At 59.6% G+C, this 12,779-nt stretch overlaps 1 protein-coding gene across 4 annotated transcripts in view; it reads right to left on the bottom strand.

Moving 5' to 3' along the window:
* Positions 1-12,779, bottom strand: part of ADGRG1 (adhesion G protein-coupled receptor G1) — a 39,768-nt gene that overhangs the window by 19,429 nt on the left and 7,560 nt on the right. The window contains exon 1 of one of the 4 annotated variants that reach the window (XM_066348697.1): positions 12,160-12,306. The exons of 1 other annotated variant lie outside the window; for it this stretch is intronic. The gene's annotated coding sequence lies outside the window, so the exon portion shown is untranslated. Of the gene's footprint in view, positions 1-3,684; positions 3,705-10,487; positions 10,651-12,159; positions 12,307-12,779 lie in introns of those variants that run through there. 2 more of the 4 variants (XM_066348696.1, XM_066348698.1) reach the window with 2 other exon arrangements.

Raw genomic sequence — 12,779 nt, 5'->3', positions numbered from 1 at the left:
CGACAGACAGAACACGGGATGGCGATGAGAGTGAACAGGGGTCTCTCTGGCACCGTGAAAAGGACCCTGGAATCCCAGCAGAGGAGGGGGAGGCAGCTCCTACTGGGTAAAAGCTCCATTCAGACCTGGCGCCCTGCAAAGCCCTTCCACAAACTACCATTCAATCCTCATCATAACTCCATGAAGCAAATGCTGTTATATCCCTACTTTAAAGATGAGGAGACTAAAGTCCAAAGAGGTTGAGTAATGCTCAAGATCTCACAGCAAGTAAGTAGCCCAACCAGGACTCGAGTCCAAGTCCATGCAGCCTTGAAGCCCATGCCTTTAGCCGCTGTGGTCTCCGGAGTCCCTTCCCTTCTCCGGGACTGCCTCCCGGAACTTCCCACGGGGTAAGGCGCCAGAGCGCTTTCTAAGAGGGACTATTTCCCCAAGTTAGAGAAGTCCTGCTGGCCGCACTTGGTCTTGTATATTATTAGCAGCACCGTGAAAAGTTCTGACAAGTCCTGCAGGAAGAAAACCCACAGAGCGTGGCTGGCCTCAGTTTCCCGACTCGACGTGGTGGTGTATCCTTCCCTTTGCACGGACAATCATGACCAACATGAAGATAAAGCTCTCAGAAATCTTGACACCACACAGACATGAAGCCTGTCGGCCTCCCCCACCCTCCCAGCCTCCAGCCCCCTCCCCTGCCCTCTGAGCTGTCCCAGAGGCCATTAGCTAGCACAAGATGGGCTGCAGGAGCCATTTAGGCTGTGATGGTCCCCAGGGCACCTCATCATCATCCTTGACACTTCCAGGCAAGAGGCCCCGGGGAGCCTGGGGTATACTCAGCCGCATCCCACCTCCCTTCGGCCAGCCTCACCAGCTCTTGGGGAAAGGGCACTGCCAGTCCCGTCTCCAGGTTGGCTGTTCCATTAAAGTCAACCACAGACAGCTGGGCCCTCAGCCTTGCCTCAAGCAGCTGAGACGCTTAGAATGTTGGAACTGAGAGGGAGGAAGGGAGGGAGAGAGGGAGGGAGGGAAAAGGAGGGGAAGGAAAGAGGGAGTGAGGGAGGGAATGAGAAAGAGAGAGAAAGAAAGAAGATGAGGATGCAGGAGCTGTTAGGAGCTGAGAATCAAAGTCTCTTAGAGTTCTAGAGTGGCCTTGGCCGGTTGGCTCAGTGGTAGAGCGTTGGCCCGGTGTGTGGAAGTCCGCGGTTCAATCTCTGACCAGGGCACACAGGAGAAGCACCTATTGGCTTCTCCACCCTTTCCCCTCTCCTTTCTCTCCATCTCTCTCTCTTCCCCTCCCGCAGCCAAAGCTCCATTGGAACAAAGTTGGCCCGGGGCACTGAGTACGGCTCCATGGCCTCCGCCTCAGGTGCTAGAATGGCTCCGGTTGCAGTGGAGCAACACCCCAGATGGGCCGAGCATCGCCCCCTGGTGGGCATGCCAGGTGGATCCTAGTTGGGTGCATGCGAGAGTCTGTCTGTCTGTCTGCCTCCTCCCTGCTTCTCACTTCGGAAAAATACCCCCAAAAAGGAGGGGATTATAGAGTGGATTGAAGTGACATAGACCCTAAGGGAAGAGGAAGAATCCCAGGGGGGTCCCTAGGAGGGGGTCCCAGATCTGGCTGAGCCTGGGGTGGGGCTCGGCACCGGGGTTTTGCATGAGCAGTCCAGGGACTGGGTGCCAGTCCCAGTCAGCTCCACACTCTAGGCCAGTCGGCAGCCCTGGCCAAGTCCCCCACAGCGCGATCCCCAACCCCAGGGCACACACCAGTCAGCACCTGCCCAGGAATGCCCCTGCTCGGAGCAGAGGTGGCGGGAGTCGGACACACAAGGTCCAGAGCCAGCTCAGCAGCTAGCTGTCCCTGGGCCTTCGGGCCTGTCTGTCTTCAGTCTGGGCCTCATCTTCCTCTTCTGTGAAGTTAGTAACTATGATCCCTGTCCCCTGCCTGCCTTCTCAGTAGCCCAGGGCCTCCGGGGGCTTACAAGAGAAGGGCAGGGCTTACCTCCCAGTTGGCGGCCAAGTCAGAGAGTATACAGATCATCCCCCTCCATCCCGGCCGGACTCCCTTCTCTGTCAAACCACAGTCGGACCTCAGCTGTCTGGCTGAAGTTCCCCTTCCCCATCTGTGCGCCCGCACTGCCCGAGGCCGATGGCAGGCCCACAGGCTCAGCCCAGTCACCTCCTCGCCGGCTTTCTGGGGGTGGCAGTTCGGCTGCCCTGCGCCAGCCCAGCAGATCACCTGTCTTTGGAGTGCAGGACCCTTCGTATCCCTTCCCAAGGTCCGCCACCAACCCTCCCTTTCTTTCCTCCTCCTCCAGGCCCCTGGTCCACGGCTGAGGGGCAGACTGGACACACAGCCAGGCGTCCTCCCCCCCCCGAGGGCTCGGGCCTGGGCCAGACTAGGGCTCAAGGCTCAAGTCTAGGGACACTGTGCCTGGAGCCCCTCCAGGGAAGGGCAGACCAAGATCCCATCCAGCTCCCTGAGCCCGCAGCACAGCCTCGCCGGGTCCACCGCTGCTTGCACACCCCATGGGCCGGGTGCTCACTACCTACAACATTAATTAAGTTCTTAGGAAATGCAAGACTTGATTCTAAGTTCTTTACGCAGGCTAACACATTTAATCCTCCCCAGACCTCATGAGACAATAACAAATAAGACAACTGAGGCCCCAGCAGGGCCCCAGCAGGTCCGAGTTACCTGCTGGAGGTCACAGGCAGCTAGCAAGAGGTGGAGCTGAGATGCGACCCTAGGGCCACCCCCACACTGCACCCCCACAGCTCCAGAACTCATGCCCTTGATGTTGCTGCCGTTTCCCATTGACCTTACCTCACTGTGAGTAAAATTCACAATAAAAGTTGCTTCAAAAACTGCATCCCCTCGGGGTTAGCTGAATAGTCCCCCAGGGCCCTGGTCCTAGGGACCGTCAGAACCCCCCAGGGGGCCTCTTCCCAGCTCAGTTTCTGTGCGCCATCCTCTGCAGGCCCTGGACCCTACCCTCAGAGGCTTGTCTTTGACCATTGCGGTGTAGAAAAAAATTTTAGCTGGAAAGGGAAGGGAAGGGGTGTGTGATGTGAGGACCTCACCCCAACCACTTCCTCGCTATTCTTGGGGCTGGTTAATAAACCGATTCCCCTCACAGTAGCATCTATGACTCCCCCAGGGTCCCATGTCACCCCGCCCCGTGGCCAACCCACCCATCAGCCTCATCATCAGTGGTGAGAAGAGGGAGGAGGAAAGAGAGAGGGAAGGGGAGTGTGTGGGGGGGAAATGGAGAGATGGAGGGAAGAGAAAGGAGAGGAGAAAGCTAGACGGGAGGCGAGGAGAGGGGAGAAGAAGGGAATGGAAAGAGCGGGTGGGAAAGAGGGGGAGGAGGGGGAGCAGGACCAGGAGTGAGCAGGACGGAGGAGGAGGGGAGGCGGACTGCAGGGGAGGATCGTACCTGGACTGCTGCTCCATGGAATCAAGTGGGCTATAGATACAGGAAGGGCTTGGACAAGCGAGCCGAGGCTCACGCTGTCTAACGGCTGCAGCCGCTGGGGTGCTGGTCAGTTCCCCCCCCCACACGTGCGAGAGGCCAGAGGGGGACTTTGAAGCCCAGCCCCCTCTGCCCCTGCCCCCTCCCCTCACGGAGCTCCAGACAAAGGGGGCAGCAGGGAAGGTGGGCTGCGTGGGAGAAGGGGTGCAGGGCTCACCTTGTCTGCAGCCGCTGGGGTGCTGGTCAGTTTCTCCCCAGTGCGAGAGGCCAGAGGGGGACTTTGAAGCCCAGCCCCCTCAGCCCCTGCCCCCTCCCCTCCCGGAGCTTCAGACAAAGGGGGTAGTAGCAGGGAAGATGGGCCAGCCCGCCAGCCCGCCAGCCAGCGCGGGAGAAGGGGCGCAGGTGACAGCAGCCCTTGGCAACTGTTCCCCTGGCAACCGTTGGCAGCTTCAGAAACTACGTCACTGCCCGGCTCCGACCCAACACAGCTCAGTCCCCTTAACTTGTCCCTACCCAAGTCCCCTGACTGGGATGCTGGCCAGGCCAGGCTGGGCGCTGGCAGGAGGGAGGGCAAGGTTTAAGGCTGCAGGTGATGGGGAGCACTTGTCTAAGTTTGTCACCATTAACTTGGAACCTAAATCCCTTTAGAACCCACTGGGGGGCTAACCCGGTGACCCAAAATGCTTATTGTCAGCTGCAATTGCCTCGAGAGGCTGCCAGCCTGTGGCCCTGACCTCAGCCCAGGCTGCACACTTCACTTCTCTGATCCCCACCACTGGCTCCATGAATGCAGAATGTGCATCATACTTTCCTGGAAGCTTCTTCTTCTTTTTTTTTTTTTAATTATTATTTTATTATTTTTTAATGTTTATTTTATTGATTTTCAGAGCGAGGAAGGGAGAGAGCAGGAGAGAGACGGGATTGTCTGCTCCTGTATGTGCCCTGACTGGGGATCAAACCAGCAACCTCTGCACTTGCTAGCTGCAGATGCTCTAACCAACCGAGCTACCCTGCCTGGGCCCTGGAAGCTTCTTACGGAGCCACCTCCTCCAGGAAGCCTTCTTAGATTGCCACAGCCTACCAGGAATCTTCCTTCTGAGTGATCCCTTCTGGTGATTCCCTTTGTTGTTTTTGTTTTTTGGTTTGTTTGTTGTTGTTTTTTTCAGACCTCCTTGGAGGCCAAGACTGGGTCAGACCTTCCTCTCGTGTCCTGGAGTAAGTGCCAGTCCTGGGAGGGAGGAGAATAGAGGCCAAGCTTCTGAAACCCCACCTATACGCCAGGCACTACACTGAGCATTTTGGAGGTCCATTTCCATCACTCTGAGAAGTTAGCCCTGTTGAACCCATCTTAGAGATGGGGAGACAGAGGCTCGGGGAAATGATATGACTTGCTCAAGGCCACCATGCTGGTGAGAGAAGGGATATGGAATTCAAACCAAGATCTCCTCTGAGACATGAAGACTTGGAGACCAAATGTCCACCTGATGCTTGACTAAGGCTGGCCCCCAGCCGAGGCACAGCCAAGCTCACTTCGATCACCTCTGTGACAGGGAACTCACTTCCTTCCCAGAGGGCACATCCCTTTGACCTCTAAAAAGTCCCACTGAGTCAAAAGGAAAAGAAAATCAGAGCTATGGGGTGGCCTCCACGTGCCAGAGAGGGCTCAGAAAAGAAGCAGGGCGGGGACCTCCACCACGGCCTTCGGCTGCAGACCAGCGGCAGATCGGGAGACAGTGTGGGTTGCCCAGGGGGCCGAGGGCCCAGGGTCTCCGCCAAGCAGCTACAAACACTTTCCCAGAACAAGTAGGGCCATCACACGCCGAGGGAATTTGGGATGATTTCTGGCAGAGGTCATGGGAAAGACAGCAGGAGCTGGCGGCCATGGGGCCGGAGTGCCCATGCACCCCCACACCTCCGCCCCCCACCAATGGACCAGAGCCAGGCGGCCTGCCTCAGTCAGGAGGTGGCTATTGTCTTGCTGCTGGCCCAGAGCTGTGTCCCATTCAGGCACTATTTTTGGCCCCCGGAGGAAGCGGAAGAGAAAGCAAAGAAAGGAGTTGCTGTTCTCGGTAGAACCTTGTCCTGGAAAAGATTCCAGGGCTACTGGGCCAGAGAAGGCAGTCGCTGTCGGATCAAAAGATTCTGTGCTTGAAAGAGGCTGGCAGGGGGCTGCGGCTCAGGGGAGCCAGGGGAGGGCACAGATGGGGCACCCCGGCCTTCTACACACACTTGGTGCTCACCAGCGGCAGCCACACAGAGAGAAACAGAGGCACAGAGTCCCGGGCCCCACCCACAGTCACTAAGCTCTTGTGATAATAAAAATACCTACAGTAGCACGTAGCTCACCGCTGCCCAGAGCCAAGTCTCTGCCAGAGAGATTGACGGCCCTCACTTAACAACCAGCACACTGCTGACCAGAGTGGACGTGGGAAACAAAACGACCAGGCTCGTGTGATAAGTCAGATAACGGGCTCGGGGGCAGCACGACCACCAGGACAACAAGCTGGTGACCCCACTGCACTCCCTCCACCTCCGGCACCCCAGCCTTCTGTGCATTTGCCGACTCCAGCGTGCCGGTCTTCTTTCTGTCCTCCGGGAGGTGGACATGCAGGTCCCCATTCTGCCTGGATGGCGGCTACTGCAGCCCCCCTTTCTGGTTCCCCAAAGCAAGCTGGGGGAGCTGGGGGACCCCAAGGCGTGCTGGCACCTGCCGCGGGGTTCCCACGGGGAGGTGTTGCTGTCCCCCACCTCCACCACAGCTGGTGATTGGCGGCTGCACCCAGGCCCGGCTGCCCCTCCCCAGCCCGGGCACCAGGACCCGGGCACGCTCGACTCCCAGACAGGAACTGGAGACCAGACCCTGCCCATCTGGTTTGGGGTGTGGACACAGGTGGCGGAGCCAGGGAGGGTGCAGCGGGCACCGTCACGGACATAGGATAAGTACAGCTTTGAGAAAACCACACGAGGATTCCTTCCGGCTCTGCCCACAGCGATGGCTCTCCAAGGCGATGTCACATGCAGGTCGGTGGGAGGAGAGGAAGTGGCTCAAGGTGAGGGTCGCCCCCACCCAGGCACAGACTCACTGGGTCAGGGAGAGCTCCATGGTGATGACGTAGGAGGTGGGTGTCCCCTTCCCCGCCCTTCCCTGCACCCTCCAGCGCCACCCCAGTCCCACACTCCGGAGACCCTCTCTCTCTCTGTTTCCCACCAGCTCTCCGAGTTATTAGCAGACTAGTAGGAGCCCCCGGGATGTAACTGAGTGGCACTAATGGCGGAAACCCGGGCATGGTGAGGGGCAAGGTTACAGAGAGGGTTTCTAGATGGGGGCACCCCCTGCCCACGACCACCGCCTGATGCTGCCCCAGTGACCAACGCACTGTCCGGGGCTTGATCCCTGGCAAGAATGTGGGAGCTGGGTGTCCCTGTCCCCCGGGGACAGAGAAGCTCAGGGCTGGAAGGAGCCCTGAAGAACCCCACATGATGCCTAAGTTCCCTCTACAATGCCCTGCAAAACTCAAACACCTGCAGAGACGGTGAACTCACTACTGCAACTGAGAATACCATCTCGGTGGCCCGGGGAAAAGGTCCCAGCTCAAAGGAAGGAGACCCGGATTCAGGCTCCCCGGACCTCCAGCTGAACTGGGGACCTGGGACCTGCTTCCTCATCTGTGAAATAAGGAGAAGAATTTAAATCTCGGAGGACTCACAGCAGCTGGGTTTGAACGAGGGTCTCTGTCGGCAGTGGAGCAGTAGCACCAGGGGTAGTCCCTTGGGTTACGAGTTGCCTCAAGGGTGAGACTCATATCCAGATGGTGACACAGCTAGAGACACAGTGGGTAGAGGGCAGTGGGCCAAGCATGACTCAGCTGCCCCAAACAGCCCCTGGGTTACCCCATGCATTTGTTACCAACGAAGCAGGTGGGTCTGGGCAGTTGTTGCCCCTGCCACAGAGTCAGAGACCCAGGATGCCAGCCACAGAGCCACACCCTGAGGGTCAGACTGACCAGGGACCCAGAAAGGGTCGGCCATTAGGGTCCAAGGGGACTCGTCCCAGTAGAGAAGTGACCAAAGCGTGCTATCCTAGGAAACTAACCCAACTTGAACTCAGGTCTGACCTGCAGGCCCGGGATAGTGGCCGGGCCGGGCAGGCCTTGGGTCTCAGGGAGCAGGAGGAAGTCCCAGGCTTGGACACCAACTCAGGCCAGCAGATCAAGACCCCATTGGATGAGACTGTCATGGCAGCAGGTTTTCTGGTGCCTTTCCCAGTGACATCATTGGGAGGACAGGGCCATTGCTCGGGGATAAACTCGCTGCTGCTCTCTAACAGAAGGGCTTCGGGGCTGGCCCAGAACAGTGACAATGACAACATCACCTACAGTGTGCCAGGCACTACACTCAGCACTTAAGATTTGGTGGCTCACTGAACCTTCTCACAGTGAGGTTACCATCCTCATCTTACAGGCGAGGAAAACAAGGCACAGAGAGGCTAAGACACCTGTCCAAATTTACACAGCTGGTGGAGCTGGGGCAGAGCCAAGCAGCCCCAGGGCTCTGCCCACCTTGCGCTGCCTCTCCCAGGGAACAGCCGAGCTGGGCGATGGGGCAGCAGAGGTCCGGGACAGCTGGGAAGTCTCTCCCTGCCCATGGGCCTTCACAGCACATGGCTGTCTCAATTAACCCCCACAGGGGTCTCATCTTCATCCCCATTTCACAGCCTAAGTAACGAGGCTTAGAGGTTTTAAGCTACTCGCTCGAGGTCACTTTCCAAGGGTTGGAACTTAGTTCTAACCCAACCACCCCACGGCTCTGAAGACAAAACCTTCAGCTGAGGTTTAAGGAAGACCTCTCGGCGGGGCACAGGTGTGCTAAGTCAGCCCACTTTTTGCAGAGATCAATTGCCCCAAATTCCAGCAATAGCCCTGCCAGGGGCGATGCTGTCCTCCCCACGTGTAGGTAAGGGCACTGAGGTCCAGGTGGCTGGGACGCTGGGCAGCAGGCAGGCTAGGAGCCCCGCTTCCCCCAGCGCGCTGAGGCCAGGGCTTCTGGGAGAAGAGAGGCAGAGCTCTGCCCGAGGGCAGGAGGGAGGGGACTGAGGGATAGCACAGGCCGCTCTCGTCTCTCACTGCTGCTGTTTCGGAGTTGGGTTAAGTGGCCCTGAGCCTGGGGAGCCACAATGGAGCTATTAGCTGCAGAACCTGCAGCCTTTTAGGGGACTGGAGCTGGGCAGGCTTCCGGACAGTGAGGCCCCCACCCCCAGGCCATCTCCCGCTAATGCAGAGGCCGGTCCCCTCATTCCCGGAAGCTGTGCCAGCTCCTCCAGGCCTCAGCTTTGATCTCCGCCTGCCTGGGACTCGCCACAAACCGCCTGAGCTGGTATCAGCCCAGGAGCTCCGGCAGGCCCACCCCACGGGCCCCCCGCTGATGCACAACTCAGGCTAGGATGGGGCTTTACCCAGAGCCCGGGGTGGGGGCGCTGGAGGAAGTCCCCCAAGCTGTTCCAAGGTATCCCTGGGCCTCAGTGAGCCCATCTGCCCAGTGGGGCGATCATGATAAGGCTAATATTTATACAAGGCAGGGCTGGTCTAAAGGCTTCAGTACAGCAGCCCTTCACCCTCACAACAGCACCTGACATAGATACTGTCGGGATCGATTTTCTCCAGAGGAGGAAACTGAGGCAGACGCCCAAGTTCACACAACTAGACAGGAACAAAGCCAGGGTTCTACCCAGGAAAGTGGCCTTGTGTTCTCTCTGTGGGTCCTAGAGGATTTGGGCAGCGGCAATGATGCGGTTCCAGACAGGGGCACCCAGCATCCAGAGCCTGGCCTGACCAAGGTGCCCCCTCCATGGAGGGAACAGGAGGGCTCCTGGACAAGAGCACCGACTCTGGAGCCACAAACACGACAGGTCACCCACGCCTCAGTGTGCTCGTCTCTAAGTGGGCTCAGCACGACCCCTGCCTCGCAGGAGTAAAGGCACATGCAAAGCACTGAGCCGGGCCGACAGGCTCTGAGGGCAGGGAAGGGCTGTGCGAGCCCGGGCTGGGCCACCAGGGAACCAGGGGGAGCCTGGGGCTTGAGGGGCCTGCGAGGGACCTCAGCCTACCTGTGACGGGCGGCTGGAACTGAGCAGGGGTCAGACAGCGTGTGTCCCAGGCTCCTTCCCCACCCGTGGCCCCTCTGCCCAGCAGCCCAGGCCTGAGCCCAGAATCTGCAGGGCTGGCTCCCAGGAACCTCAGGACCTCCAGGTGGGGCATGAGGACCAGACAGGCAGAGGGCCAGCCCGGGAGGCAGAGCCCAGCCAGGACCCCGCCCAACCACGTTTGAGAGGCCCCTCTGTGCCAGCCACGCACCCCCCACCTGCCATCTGCCTGTTCCCTGGGGCCCTGGTCCCCTCCCCACCGCTGCCAGGCTTGCTCACATGATGCCCCATCTGCTGTGAGTCAGAAGGAGGGGTCCACAGAGCGGCCCCGGTTGGGGCCGGGGGAGCAGAGCCCGCTCAAGCTCTGAGGGCGGGTGGCACTGGGGTTTGAGACTATGCTGCCACATTCCCCTCACTCCCCCAGCAGCTCTGCGCATCACTCTTCACCGCTGCCATGTAGAAGTCCACCCACATCCCTGAAGCGCACGGCTCCCACTGCCCACACACTGTCCCCCAAGCACGAGCCTTGAGCCTTGTGCCAGGAACCCTGCCCTCCCCTTTCTGCTGGGTCCCAGCCTGCCCCTGCCTACTGTGCTGCCAGAGTCAACCTACCATCCCTTCTCCCCCTCCCCCGAGTAGATTAGAACCTCCAGACCTGGCACTTAAGTCCCCATGAAATGACCCATGCCAGGTCTCCGGTGCCATCACCTGCCCCACCCCCCAAGGCTCTCACCATTCCCAAACCTTTTCCCGTGCCGTTTCCTCTGCCAGGAATGCCCCCCCACACCCTGTCCCCTCCCTCTCTCTCTCTCTCTCTCTCTCTCTCTCACACACACACACACACACACACACACACCTCCCACCCTCCTCGCCCTTCTCACCAGTCCGCAAGCCCAGCCGAGACGTCCTCTGCTGAGCATCCCAGTCCTCCAGGCTCAGAAAGTTCTCCTGCCTCCACCAGCAAGCTTATCTCACTGCTCAGCCTCAGATCCCAACTGCCTTATTTGTTTGTGTCCCTGACAAGATTCGAGCGTCCCAGACAGGCTGACCGGCCCCTGCCCAGTGGCCCAGGGCAACAACAATGCAGGCTGCCGTGCAAGGTCTCTCCCTCACAGACCACGCCTGCAGGAGTGTCCTCCGTGACCTGACACTCCCGGGAGCCAGGAGCCGGCCCCAGGACCACGGGATGCAGGGAGCTATTACCACCTCACACACCCATTTAGCATCCGGGCAAGTAAGACCCAGAGCGGGAGGCAAGGCACGTGGGTCTGTATCTTAGTCCCAGCAGCAAAGGGGGGTCAGGTCTGGCCCCAGGAGCGAGTCCCCTCCCTGGACTCCCAACCCCTCTCCAGATCCTGGCCTCGTCTGAGCTGGGAACCTCACTGACTGGAGACACTTCTTCCCACTCAGTCTTCTGAGAGCAGAACCAACCCTCTGCCCTCGGGGTGCGCACGGGGGCGGGTGTGGGGTAGGTGAGCTCGAGGGCTTGGCTCTGGATCTGGACCGCGAGTTCTCAGACACCATTCACTACCACGTCCCCCACCTCTGGGACAGGGCCTGGCACGCAGTAGGTGTTCAATACATGTTTATATGTATAGCTTCCTTAGCCCTCTGGAGCCACCAAGGCTGTTAAGGCTATTTCTACTCACCCCTCCCACCCAGGCCAGAGCTGCTCCAGGCACGGTAGGGGTGAGCGGGGCCATCCTGGACTCATGCCTCCTCCAATCTTCCTCAGTAAAATGAGCACAAGCCCTGCCCGTGGGGCCCTGGGAGACCCCAACTCAGCAACACGGAAAGAGACTGGTGGGGGAGACGGGGAGGACAGGAACCAACAGTTTCCCCAGGGTGGAACAGGTCAGCCCCTGGGTGAGAAGGTCCCTATCAGTACCCAGCAGGTGGGAGCTCTGGGTCTAGTGGTTAGGGTCCAGGGGCATGCTCTCCAGCCCACAGCCCATCTATCTGCCCAGGACATTCTATTGCCCCAAGTCCCCCGTGTTCAAACCCCACAGCCAAGACCATGTCCTCCCCAAAGATAGCTGCATGACAAAGGGCCCCACTGCCCCTGGCTTACATGGGAGCCCAGCCCCAGCGCAGCTGCGGGCGAAGTTTCCCTCAGTGCCCGGTGCTGGCCCCTGCGCAGCCTCCCATCTCCAAGGCTGGACCCAGACTTGTTATGTGACCTTAGGTAAGCCGCCCGACCTCTTAGAGCTCTGGTTCCCGCATCTGTGCACTGGGAGCAGGAGTGAACAGTCATCTCACGGCCGACGGAGCCCACCCCAGCTTACTGTGCCCAGTGACTGTACCACTCTGAGCCTCAGTTTCCCTGGCTAACAAATGACTAGCGGTTCTGAAGGGTGTCATCTTCTTGGACCCTGTCCCCTTCCTAGGCATCTACCGCCCTGTCCATCTCCCCCCAACTCTCGAGACCCCTCCCCACTACAGCAATGCTCCTCTGGGCTAGCTCCCACAGAGGTACGAACACCTCCCAACTCCCCATTCTCCCACCACCCCTGTCACACACGCCCCTTCCCTCCTCCCTCCATGATCTGGTACCTGGTGCCAGGGAGAGGGTCCTGCGTAGATCAAGGAGCTGAGCTGCCTTTTGCGATTCACCTCCGAGGCTTACCCGGCCAGCGGCCAGCGTGGTCCTGCTGCGGCGGAGGGAGCGGGAGCCGCACTTGCGGAGGGAAGGAGGGAACGCGTGCGGGAGGCTCCCTGCCCCTGTGCTGCGCAGGCGGGCCAGCGGGCAGGCGGGCAGGCAGCCAGTGCGGAGGAGGAGCCGGGGGAAGTGCTGGGGTGTGTTTGGTGGGGGGATGCCTCCACCCTCCTCCCTCCTCCCGAGCTGGGCTGGGGATGACGAACCATAAGTGACTCATGGGTTTCTCAGAGGGAGGCTGAGAGGGGGCATGTCTGTGAGCTGAGGGGGTGACCCTGGGGGATACCTATGACTCAGCATCGGAAAAGGGGGCACCTCAGTTTCACCCGTCATGCAGGCAGACAGATGCCAGACTTCACGGACAGACAGACAGACAGACAGACGCTGGCCAGGAATAACCCTGCTTCCTCGCCCTCCATCTGTCACTTCCCCAGGACTCTGCTCCCCAAAGTTCCCGCAGAGGCCAGGGTTGCTATGGCAACAAGCCGCTTTGATGCTGCCCCCACCCCCAGGCCCA

Source organism: Saccopteryx leptura, chromosome 9 (genome assembly GCF_036850995.1).
Source record: "Saccopteryx leptura isolate mSacLep1 chromosome 9, mSacLep1_pri_phased_curated, whole genome shotgun sequence".
In the NCBI taxonomy this organism is placed as follows: domain Eukaryota; kingdom Metazoa; phylum Chordata; class Mammalia; order Chiroptera; family Emballonuridae; genus Saccopteryx; species Saccopteryx leptura.
This window is presented reverse-complemented; position numbering and strand designations above follow the sequence as displayed.